The sequence below is a fragment of the Falco cherrug genome, chromosome 3 (genome assembly GCF_023634085.1).
Source record: "Falco cherrug isolate bFalChe1 chromosome 3, bFalChe1.pri, whole genome shotgun sequence".
In the NCBI taxonomy this organism is placed as follows: domain Eukaryota; kingdom Metazoa; phylum Chordata; class Aves; order Falconiformes; family Falconidae; genus Falco; species Falco cherrug.
In genome coordinates, this window is record NC_073699.1 from 47,265,183 (window position 1) to 47,277,922 (window position 12,740).

Here is a 12,740-nt window from a genome sequence, read left to right on the forward strand (position 1 = left end):
TACGCGTACCTCGGACGCATGGTGGCAGCCAGCCAGCCAGATGACTGGTGACTTAATATACAAGTTCATGTGGGCTCTGGAGTCTGACACAGACAAGGGCATTAACTTTGAAGTCTCAACAGTCAGGCTCAGTATTCAAAAGCCATCAAATGAGGCATGACTACATTAAGAGACTTTTTTTTAATACTTTGCGCTTGCTCCCTTCTGTTCTGAACAGCTTTCACTGTAAAATATGCTCATTAAATATGCATGCTTTTTATAGGAAAAGTTATGATCAATTGATGCATAGGTCAAGTATGAAAAGAACCTAAATGAGTATGATGCTATTATAAATACTGTAAGAGTCTCAGAATCACAGATGACAGATTGGCATATATATCATTTCATCCCACTGCTGAAGGCAGTTCTGACAATAAACAAGGCTCTGGGCCAAAATTTCAGCCTTTGAGAACAATACATATGTGTGTGTGTATATATATGTATGCATGTATAAAGTACATGTGTGTGCAATCTAAGGATATACTGCAATCTACCAGGCAGGGTGGCTTTAGTTTCATTTTGAAAGCCACTTAAATTAAAACCCAGTGGATGAAACAAAGAATCCACCCAAACATGAAGGCTCCAGCATCTTTGTTGAAAGAACAATAGCATATTACTCCTCATCCCTCTACCTTGTTACAAGAGAAACATCAAGACAGTAATTGCTGTGATCAAACTAAAGAACACTTCACAGAATTATTCTTTAAACTAATCACTATTTATAGAGATTTATCTTCATATGCCAATAGTCATAAATGCCCTAATTCAATTGCTTTGCAGAAAACATCCCAATAAAAGAAATATTTCCGTTAGCAAAACAAAAGGCAACCAGTAAAATCAGTTGCATGCACAGGCTCAACATTTCAAATTAAAGCAATATTCCTGTATAAATACACTCTGTTTTTGAACTAAATCCACTCTGATGATGAGTTTTGTAATCTGATGGCTCTCTCACCAGAGTACACATGATATTAATGAAAGCAAGATCAAATTAAACAGATGACATGATTAACAGTATTCATTTCATGCAGGGCTGTTTTACCGGAGAGATAAAAGACCTGAAAGTAATTACCACCAAGTAAAACTCCTTCGGTGACCTCTCCGCTTGCAGCTAGCGGTCCTTAAGTACTGATGTTTTGCAACAAAGACCAGTGCCTTTCATCTGTGGGCTTTCTTTTACGCTACAAGCTGAGCACCTCTCCCGTTGCATGCACACAGTACCTCTGTATCTATGTCTGTAATGCAGCATAAAGATTACTGGGGAAACCTATCAAACCAGCAGGCAGCAACCTCGCCCGCCAATAAGCGCCAGGCACATGCAGAATCCAGCACATGCTCGCTGAGGCTCGCAGACTGTCACCACTGCTTAGCAGGCTGCTAATCTAATTATAGCCATTTGCCATAGCACAGGGCTGCTGAGGCACTGTGCACGAGGAAACGAGAGCCGAACAGATTACACCTTTTAGCCGAAAGCATCAACATTTGGGACTGTTATTTGGCTGGGTGCATAAAGATAAAATGCCTGTTTGGGGCTTTTTCTTGCTGTTTTTCCAAATGATCCGCCTATGAGGGGGTTTGCCGCTGCCTCTGAAAAAAGGATATATTTAGGAGTGCTCTTTCAGAAGCCAACCACTTCTAGTTTGCTAGGTCTATTAGGAGACAATAAAATGCAGCAGTTTATTCCACCAGTAGGAATTCTTGTTTTGAATGTACACATTACCAGCGTCACATACACAGTAGATCTCAGATCGGTTTATGTACAGTACTTCACAATCTACAATGTAGACCTCAGATCAGTGAGGCACCACACACATGCTTTCAGCACACAGTAGCCCTAACAGAAATCAACAGGACCCCCTCTGTCCTTTACGTTTACATGTGGGCAGATACTCAGATGACCCGACAGCTTCAGTGTGCATTGGCACATAAAGTCCTAACTAAGCTTTCATGAGGCTATGGTGGAAATGCCAAGGAACCTGTTGCCATTATGCAAAACAACTGAATTCATTTGGAAAATAACTTGCCGTGAGCAAATACGCCTTAGAAGTATGGGGAACTCAGTCTAGCAACCCTTAAATTCATTTTATAAATATGTAAGTCCACAAAAGTAAGGAAAGTTACGATCTAAGAGGCCATTATATATTTGAAAGGTGCTGAGAGGTTCTACAATATCAGGTAAACAATCATGAAAAAAAAGATACAGGTACCTGTAGTCTAGTCTTCCTTGATAATAAATTTCAATTAATCTTTGCTCTAATCAGCACAAATCAGAATCAATCTTCTGAAGCTTCCTGTTCCCACATGGTTCATATGACCACCTAAGCTTTACACTGACCAAAAGGTTTTCAAACATCAGTGACAAGATGAAATTACACAGCTTGCTTCTCAGAAGTGCCAGTCCCAGCTGTCTCTTGTGAAATACAGTACATTTTTCATTAACAATATTGCCAAAATATGCACATACAAACTTTACAGCACATTAAGATGTTCCACTAAGTTACACATAAAACGCACCCATCAACACTACACTTACAAGACCCTGAACCACCCCTGCAGTAATGAGTTCCTATATACCCACAGTGGCATTTTTCTTAATTCTTTACTCTTTATCACCAGCACCATACAGCATCAGGCACAGTCCAAATGCAGGATATTAAAGGTTGTTTATAAACATTTTTATCTATCATACTTACTTCAGTACAAAAATTGTTTGCTACTACATAAAATGTTCCTAATGGCACAAGATTTCAACGTGGTAACAGTGCAAGACCACATTTATTGACAATATGTAAATAGCCATGTCACAGCTTTATGAGCAATTTTCAGTGGTAGATTAAGAAAGAGTCACTTTGTGCTAGAAGCAAACTTCATCTCTGTAAGAAAAATATTCTCAAAGCCATATATGGCTAGAAATAAAAATCAAATGCAGAAATAGCAACATTTTACTCCTTGATTCAATGTTCAGTCAACATCAAGTTTTGTGTTGTAATAAATGAAGGAGGCTGTTTTATTAAGTCTTCCTTTTCAGATTGCATCATCTAAGGAGCTCATCAGTTTATAAAAACTGTGCTTCTTTATAATACTGTAGAATATTCAAAGTTTCTCAGCACTACTGCTTGAAGCCAGAACACTATGTATTCCATGAATAAAGGCAGGAGGGGCCATTATACAACAGTTAAAAACTTAATTTTAAAAGAGTTCAAGAGACATGTGAAGAAGAGGTGTGCAACTTGATTGTCAGATGCACATCGACTTTTCCAACGTTTTGCCAAAGGTAGCAAAAGGGGAACAAGACCAATAGTCCTGACCCCAGTCCTCTGATCCAGCTATTTGGAATGCTCATGTTTGCTAGGCAAAGGAAAAGACACGCACACAGACAAAATAAAGAAAATCAAAGAGACTTCAATCATTCTTTTAATCTAGTCCACATTCAGAGACCACCAAGGCACCTACAACAGGTGACAAAATGACCAAGAATCCTTAAAGAAGAATTAAGCAGGCTTCCGGTATCATGGGACTCTCACTTTTGGCTCCCTCCGATGCAAGCTGCTAAGCCTACATATCCCTTACCTCTGCCCAGCAGCTCCCAGAGCCCTTGTTGTTCCCTCCTGTGCAGTTCCAGCACCGCTTCCCAGCAGTCAGCCTCCCGGCTCCTCCCTATGGAGCTGCTGGCTCTGAGGGCATGTAAAGCCCATGCCCTCACAAGGGCTGCACCTGCAGCGTGCTCTCAACATACCATTGCAGCAGGGTGTTTATTCTAGGAGTTGCTTGCTTTCTTAAAGTGCCATGGTTGGGGAACACACTGACAGCTGCAAAGCTGAATTCCAAGAGACACCTACTTGTCTCTGCAACACGATCAACATTCACTAAGCCTCTGAGCTTAGCTTGGCAGACCAGTCAGGAGAGTCTCAATGTCTGTCTCTACTTTAACAATCACTTCTAACCATTGCAATGATGTGTTGGGCGAGGAAGGCACGTGGAACAGCACTGTAGGTCTGACATTTGGAGCCAGAGGTCATTTGTGAGGGCCCATGTTCGGCAAAGGCGGGTGGCTAAAACTCCAACTGAGAACAATGCAGAGCTCCACCAGCCTGCCCTGCTGCCCATGGTGATCACACACGAGCATCTGGACAAGGCACCAGACCTGCAATAGGATACAGCCACATATAAGCATGCCAGCAAGAGAGGCCAAGAAAGGTTTCATGAGGACACAGTCACAAGAGATTATGAGTCCCAGAGAGAGGACACGGGTTTCATGAGGACACAGTCACAAGAGACTCCAGCAAGTCTCTGTTGAAAGTGAACAAATTGTGAAAGCTACACAAGTTGGCCAATATCTGGCAGACTTTCATCGAAAGCAAAAGGCTGTCCCTGGCACAAGTTATCCACTTGTGCTAAGCTTCAAGTTCCTGCTCCTCTGCATGGAAACAGAATGTCTCTACAATGTTAAGTTTTCTCTAGCCCTGTTCCTTGACAGAACAGTTCCAATCACATTTTTCCAAAGCCATATGGTATGAGGCAGATGCCCATCACAGAGGGGAGAGGAAAACCTATGGAGATATGATGAATTCATCGTATGGTACTGAACCCAGCATCTTACAGCGAAAACTGCCTAGCTAGCACATTAATGAATTTTACACTCCATTTAGGCATATCTAAGTGAATTAACAGACAGATGACTATTTTGGGAACAAATAACTTTCTACTATGTTGTGATCACTTGTGTAAGTACACATCTATTCAATGATTTCATTACAAAAATGCTAAAAATACAAATTTTCTGGTGCGCCTTGCAACTATATAGGTTTCACCTGTCTAGAACTTCCACTGTTTAGAATCACTTAACCTTTGACTTAAACATATACCAAATATTGTTTGGAAACTGCTACCTCAGTTAGTTAATTAGATTTTGCAAAGTATAGTAAACATATGGAATTAAAATGAGTTGAACAAAAAGGTTGGCGAATCAACATGCTACATTTCTAAAGGCAATAGTGTGTACTTTCCCAAGCTGTAGCCTTGAGAGATTGAACTGAACCAATTACTCTAATGAATATTTTACTTGGCTTGATGCATTCATTAGACTTCAGAAGTAAGCTAAACTATCCCATGGTTATGTATACATAAAACCAACAACAAAATCTTAAGATTTCTGTATGGTACTTTTTACATTTATAGAAATCAAAAGATGAGGAGAGTTTTCCATAAATTTGTCTAGATTTCAGTTTTCCCTCACAAAGAAATTTACTTTTTCTTTTGAAAACAACCTTTGACTTCACAATAGTTTTTTGTTGGGCTCTTGCCTTTCTTAGCAAGTACTTGATGGAGTTTGGGAAGTCTGCAAACTGGTGGCAAACCCATCACAAAGCCTATCATCGTTCAGAGGAAAATGAAACATGGGCCTGGTGTTTGCCATGTAAACTTTTCTCAGGAAGTCACGAATGCCAGGCTTCAAGGTCAGCACTCAGCATGGAAAAAAAATACTTTCGTTTTACAGAGCCCAGGGATATTTCTTGGATTGATCCCAGTTTCAATTGGTAAGACAACAGTTGCCTGTACATGTGTGCATATACACGTGTGTACATTTCAGTGCTACTGATCATGTTTTGAAGTTGGTCAGCTAACCTGCAACTTCAGGGTTTTCTTTTCAAGTGTGCTAATTATATCCATAAACACCCCAGACCGCACTCCTCTGGATGCTTAATAACAGGCAGAGATATTTCAATATTAAAGCCAGAGATTTTCTGCAGAACAGCACTATGATTGATTCCTACAGAGTATTTTTTATATCATTCATTTCACTTTTTTCTCAGAATCATGAAAAAAAAAATCCACACCCCCATGTTCCACAGGACATTACCATCCCTCACCTTCACAGACCTACAATGTTAGCATGGTCTTTACCAAACACCTAACTGAGTGAAATGAAGGCACCCGTCCATCACTGCCACCTTGGAGAAGCATGGGAGGATCAGTTAAGCTGTCAGTGAGGTGTGTTTCATCCTACCGCTGATGGATGCAGTAAAGAAGAACCGTGAAGACCGCAGGAGGTTTACTACGCTGAGCATTTGCACTTTGGCCACACAACCAGACATGTAAGAACACAGTATTATTTTGTTGGTATCCTTAAGAAAACAGAAATCCCAAATTCAAATAAGTCATTTTAAAGACTTCACATCACTCTGAAACATGCTTCCTGTCACACTACTCCAGCACACCTCCATCCCAACGCTGACCTTCCTCCTCAAGTTCCTTCCATTTTTCCTTCACTGCAATGTTTTCTTCCACCTTCATACCATATTTCAATAATCACTTCAAACTATACAAATATATTTCATGCCCTCTTGTCTTTCCATCCTACTTATTTTTTCCTCCACTACCTTTCCTCAAAGCTAGCAGCAGAGATGAGTATGAACTGTTAATTTCAGAAGGCAACACACCTGTCAGCTCAACTGAGACCTCAGCAAGGCCAAAACATGTGTCTTCTGTCCACTACTTCATGACCTCTGGCTGACCAGCTAGGCAGCCATGAAGTAGGTGAGCCACAGAAAGGGTGCACACTGCTTACCAGTAACACAGTAAGTACAAGAAATAGCTTTAAATAGCATATCCAGGCCATGGACCCCATGTAGCGCATGCCTGATTTGCATAAAATCAACGATCATGACCCTAGTGAAACAAAGATTATAAAATATATTATAGAAAAAGCAGTCTCTGCTTCCAAACAACAAAGTTAGAAAGACACATTAGCAGAACATAATGAACAAGTTTAAAAAGAGAAAGCAATTGGGGGAAAAAAAAAAGGCAACATGACTGATGTTAAAATGCTGAAGTCCTAACATAAGGTATTACGTTAGCAAAAGTCAACTACTCACAAGGACATGGGAGGTTAAAACTACATTAGAACAAACCACAATAGGGCTTCAGAAATGGAGATACATTTTTCTGTACTTATGGTGGAAAATAGGGATCCTAAGAGTATCACTTAAGCCAGAAAACTGACAGACAAGTACAGATTTTCCTCAGTGGAAGAGCAGAAAAAACGAGCTTGCAATATAGTAAGTATACTTCCAGTACCTCCACATCATTAATTTTCATCACCACTGCTGGCACTTTCTTCCCCTTATTTAGTATCATTTTCACTGTGACCACCTTACTGCAGTGAGTGATACACTCGGCATCAGATTGTATCTGAGATATCTATAGGTTGGCCTGGGAAAACTTTAAATGCAAGTCTGCCATTAGAGGACAGGTATAATTTTTCAAAAATGCTATGCTGCGAAGAGCACAAAAACTGAAGGATGAAGTGTAGCATTCCTTCCTTTGAAGGGAAGTCAGACTTGCTCACTTATGTAATTAAGAATGTTATTTCCAATTCTGAGTAGAAAGCGCAGCTCCAAGGCCTTCTTTGATCTTGTGTGATGACAATGAAGACCCATCAAGCTCTCTAAAGCCCATTGTTATTTTATTCTTCAAAGACTGTTTTCCGGTCTCTTACATCTCTCTATGCGAAGTGTTTACGTTGAGCTGCAAGATGCAACTAGAAAGCAAGTCAAGGTGTGACTGTCAGAACATGAAGTGATTCCTCACAGATGCTAATGTGTACAGGCGCTCGCTGAAAACCTGCCCTGCTGCCAGCGACCTTGCTGGGAGCTTGGAGACTTGAAGTCTCAAAGGTTTGCAGTCTCTAGTCCACACCCATAATTCAGAGTTTCAGAGCAACTCTCAGATCTTGCTACTTTACACAAGAGTTGAAGATATTCAGCACAATGAATCCCAGAAGAAAACTAGCTTTGAATTCAATAGCTTTCGTTATCATTTCAAGGCTAACAAGTTTGAAGACAGCCTACTGAACTTCAAAACTTTTTAGCCAAATGTAAAATAAATTTAGATTTTAATCTTAGAAAGATTATTAATTTAATGACTAGAAATTGTGTCCATATAAGACTTCCAACCGTGACTTGCCATACTAGAACCCAGTCTCACAGACTTCTTACAAGAAACCAGAAACATTTTGCTGGCACAGATGAAAAGCCTCTCCAGGAAGAGAAGTTTAATTATTTAATAGAGGAAGTCAAAAAGCCATTTTATAAAAGAGTCTTCAGGAGTCTCATTCCACATAATGTTCCCGAATAAGAGCACACTTGCATCTTGGGCAGCTTGTAGACCTAGCAGCTAAAATTCACAGGGCTGATAAGATCCCAGACCCTTCTTCCAAAACTGCTTGCAGGTTTTATCAATCCTCTAATGCAAAATGAGAGCACAAGTCACATAACTAGGGCTACCAAAAAAAGGGGGTCAGACAGGTACCCACCTTTCCAGCCTAGAGACCCCCACTCCTTGTTAGCATGGGAGCTAGGGAGCGCTCTGAAGAAGATGGGAAACGTGCACCAAGGGGACACCATCGCGTACTGGGGACAAATTACACACTGGTCTCCATTCTCAAATCTTTTTCAGGCAAAACAGCAGGCATTTTCCTCACCTTCCTTTCTTAGGCCTGGGGGCAAAACCTGTTGCCCATTTTCTCCACAGCACATGTCTGCATGACACAGTAGCCTTACACAAGTCACCACTTGTAATACTACTGATGCCAACAACCAGAATTTCCTCAGGTGGCCATCCTCACAAAGTGCTGACTGCTCAGAGGATCAGTCCCAAATCAGATGAAGCCTTTTATCCCTTTGTCCTAGCTGCAAATCGCCAGTGCTTCCAAAACAGGTTTCTATAATCACAGGCATTGAGATCTTCAGTTTTACGTTAAACAAAATGCAAGTACGTAACAACCTTTGTCTCACCAGCACTGTAATTTAACACTGCTGACACACACATCATTTTAGTGGGCATTTATTATTTCAGCAAGAACTTATATATCAACATAAGATTAGGAATAAAGCAGGCTAATGGTTATAGGTCTGAATTTAAGTCTCCACTGAGAACTCACATGCGTATTTGTGCTCACAAGATGTAGCAAGTATGACTCGTCTTTTCTAATACTGTACCCTGTGAAGGACAGCACATTTTTGAGATCACTGGTTTCCCACTACGTCAAGCAGGTGATGTCTCAGTGGTGAGTCTTAAAGTCCCAAACATGTCAGAGGTGGAAAGGGAAATCAGTAATCCCGTAATAAATTAACCTTAATAATATAACAATAATCTTTTTTTCTTGCCCCTATAGAAATTAGGTACAAACATGGGAAGACAAGGTCAAAAAGTAAGCACTCAAAATTAAGTGAAGTCAGAACTGGAGCTTTCAATCTGTCTCAAACACTTATTTCCTGCATGTTCTACAATAATGTAGTCTTTAGTGGTCTGAACAAGAAATTCTTTCCTTGCTCCCCAAACTTCTGCCTTAATCAAGATCTAAAGAAGAAGCTGCTCCAATGCTAATCAGAAATTAAACAGACACCGATACTTTCAAAGCAAATTCCAGCAGTCTGTAGTCAAAACATAAGCAGCATAACCACAGTAAAAGGGATGCTAGAGAAGGGAAACATGAGCAAGTTTCAAAGTTGCAGAAGTGTTTAATACTGACTGTATTGCAATGTCACTGTATGCATTATTCATATTTTATAACAGAAACCACCTAAGTATAAAAACACTGCACAACTTAAAAACCATTATAACTTCTATACTCAGATGGACCGCCACATGCAATCCCACCGTATTCCAACCATTAGCATAAACATTTATATTTGGAAGGACCGAGGGGGAGCAATGTAAATAACCCTGCACATAGTAGCAAGTTTTCACACTGATCAGTTCAGCACACAGGCTACAGTGTCTGCATGGCTAACCCGCAAAATCTAACCGTTTATCTCAAAGTATTCAAGCTATTCTGAGTACTTAAAACTGCCCCATTTATATAATTCCGTATCTGTTTCATTAAAAACAAATTGAAATAGCTTTGAAATATTGATGTTGAGAAGAATTTAGAAGGCTCATTTTCTCTTTGGGTACTTGGAATGTAACATCTCTTATGGTAAACTAGTACACTACATCAGGAAACAGTAGCTTTTCTATTGTTTTGCATCAGCCCCCAGTATCAATACAGGCTGGGTGGAGAATGGATTGAAAGTAGCCCTGAGGAGAAAGACTTGGTGGTGCCGGTGGATGAAAAACTCGACACAGCCTGACAATGCGTGCTTGCAGCCCAGAAAGCCAACCTTATCCTGGGCTGCATCAAAAGAAACACAGCTAGCAGGTCAAGGGAGGTGATCTTCCCCCCGTACTCTGCTCTTGTGAGACCCCACATGGAGTACTGTGTTCAGCTCTGAAGTCCTCTATACAGAAAAGACTCGGACCTGTTGGGGAGAGTCCAGAGGAGGGCCATGAAGATGATCAGAGGGCTGGAGCACCTTGCCTATGCCCAACACTTGGAGAGTCTGAGTTGTTCAGCCTGGAGAAGAGAAGGCTCCGGGGAAACCTCATAACAGCCTTACAGAGCCTAAAGGGGGCCTGCAAGAAAGCTGGAGAGGGACTTTTTACAAAGGTATGTAGTGATAGGACAAGGGGGAATGGCTTTAAACTAAATGCGGGTAGATTTAAATTAGATATTAGGAAGAGATTCTTTACTGTGAGGGTGGTGAGACAACAGAACAAGCTGCCAAGAGCAGCTGTGGATGCCCCATCCCTGGAAGTGTTCAAGGCCAGGCTGGATGGGGCTTTGAGCAACCTGGTCTAGTGGAAGGTGTCCCTGCCCATGGCAGGGGGGTTGGAAATAGATGTTCTTTAAGGTCTCTTCCTACCCAAACCATTCTATGATCTTATCAATAAAATAAGACCAAAAAGCAATTAAATTAGATCTATGATTTCTTTTTTAAAATTTACTTCATAAGTTAGGGTAAAGAATTAACTATGTTAAGAAGTCTGTACTCATGCAAAATTTGGGATTTAAATTAACTTTAACAGATCTGAGAGCTCATAAAGGAAAAGCCTGAAAGTTATCTTTCACGTTTTGCAGTAGTCATAATATTTTTTTAGGTATCTGTATGCATATTTTTTCAACTTCCAAAACTACTGAAAGAATGGATTTGGAGTAAAACTAGTAACTCCTTAAAGTCTTCCCAAAGATGTCATAATATCTCATGTCTCACAACCCACAACATCCCTCCAGCCTTCCTGTAGCTGAAGTCTGAGTTAGTGTTTGGCAGAACTTACAGGTAACTTCAAGTAAATAAAATACAAGGGGAAAAAGTACCAAGCCAAACTAACTACGATACATGAGATGGTCTGGAGATTAAGAAAGTAAAGCCTGAAATCTGTAGAAACTGGTGGCAGTGAAAGAGATACATGCCTGCACTTGAGAAGTTTACCATGTAAAAAAAGAAAAAAAAACCCGCCACCAAAAAAAAAAACAAAACAACATAAAAAACAAAAGGAAATGAAGAAAGCATGTGTACAAAAGAAAGGGGCAAGAAAATCTACACCTAGCAGATATTTACAGGAGGCAGAGAACTCCAGAAAACAAAGGATGCCTTCCAGGTGGGAGTACATTGTTGCTTACCTCATCAGCTTTCAAAGCCTACTGGAGGCAAATCTATAAAATTTGTGAAGAAAAAAGTAAAACTGCCATTGTTGTACACGTTATTTGCATCTCACTACCACAAATCTCAGGGGAACTTACCCGTAACTACTTTAAAAACAAAATTATCCAGGCAAGAACCTTCCCAGCAGCAACATAAGCAGCAGACATACTTGCCAACCGCCTTTCTTGCAGTGTGGACATAACTTCTTTTACAGATAAATACATTTAATTTACATAGTCTTCAAGGCATCCAGATGGAAAAACAGTATTGATTTCTTGTCTGACCCCCTGTAATTCAGCACTTCAATCTAGTGAGATAAGGTGGCAGATATCCCAATCTCTAGTTAAATACATCAGTCTGTGGCACACAGCATTTCCTCAATGGAGTAGGAAAGCCATTAAGGACAGAGTTATGCCTTGGCAAAGACCAACCACCAAAACGAAGGCATCACTGGAGGTGGTCACTATCAGGGAAACTCTCACCAGGTGGACCCCACAGCATGTAGCAAAGAGAAGTCACCTTCTTAAAAACGGTATCACCTCCAACTGAAAATTGGACCCTGTTGGCAGGTGGGGTGAAGTGTTTTGTGTTTGAAGGTACCATGAAAGAAGACCGAGGACTTATCCTCCACATGCCCTGACCATCAGATGAAAGAGCCTGTGAAGAGCCTGCAGAGGCTGTACTCGTGAGAACACTTGGGAACACTTCCCACATAGTTTTGAACTTTTATTTTTCTAAACATTAATGAAACTCCCTGTAGCTTACAACTGAGAAAATGAAGATAGAAACAAGGATAAGAAGATAGAATAAAGCTAAATATAGGTATAGTTACCTGATGCTTTAGATAACTGCTGAGTCACTTGAGTACTTGCACTAGAATTAAAGCATTCGAAAATTAAAGGCTGCTGGGGTGCAATCTACAAAAGAACGGAAGACTACATTATGTGCATATCCAGGCCACAGTCCTTTTTCCTCCTCCTCCCCCAAATTAGCTGTATTTTATTTTACAAGATGAATCCATTTAGTTCTTTCTACAAAGTTCTTTAACACAAGGAGTATCATTAATTTAAAGAGATTCAAAGTATTAAGCTAACAAGATATGAAGCTATTATCAATCAGGACTCTATACAAATACCTTTTCTACTTCCCTTAACGCTGAAATTTATAGCATTAACT

General features: G+C 40.3%; 1 protein-coding gene across 11 annotated transcripts in view; it reads right to left on the minus strand.

Moving 5' to 3' along the window:
• FAM110B (family with sequence similarity 110 member B) overlaps positions 1-12,740 on the minus strand; it is a 116,021-nt gene that overhangs the window by 59,822 nt on the left and 43,459 nt on the right. Inside the window, exon 1 of one of the 11 annotated variants that reach the window (XM_055704513.1) lies at positions 1,112-1,242. The exons of the other annotated variants lie outside the window; for them this stretch is intronic. The gene's annotated coding sequence lies outside the window, so the exon portion shown is untranslated. Of the gene's footprint in view, positions 1-1,111; positions 1,243-12,740 lie in introns of those variants that run through there. 11 annotated transcript variants of the gene reach the window in all.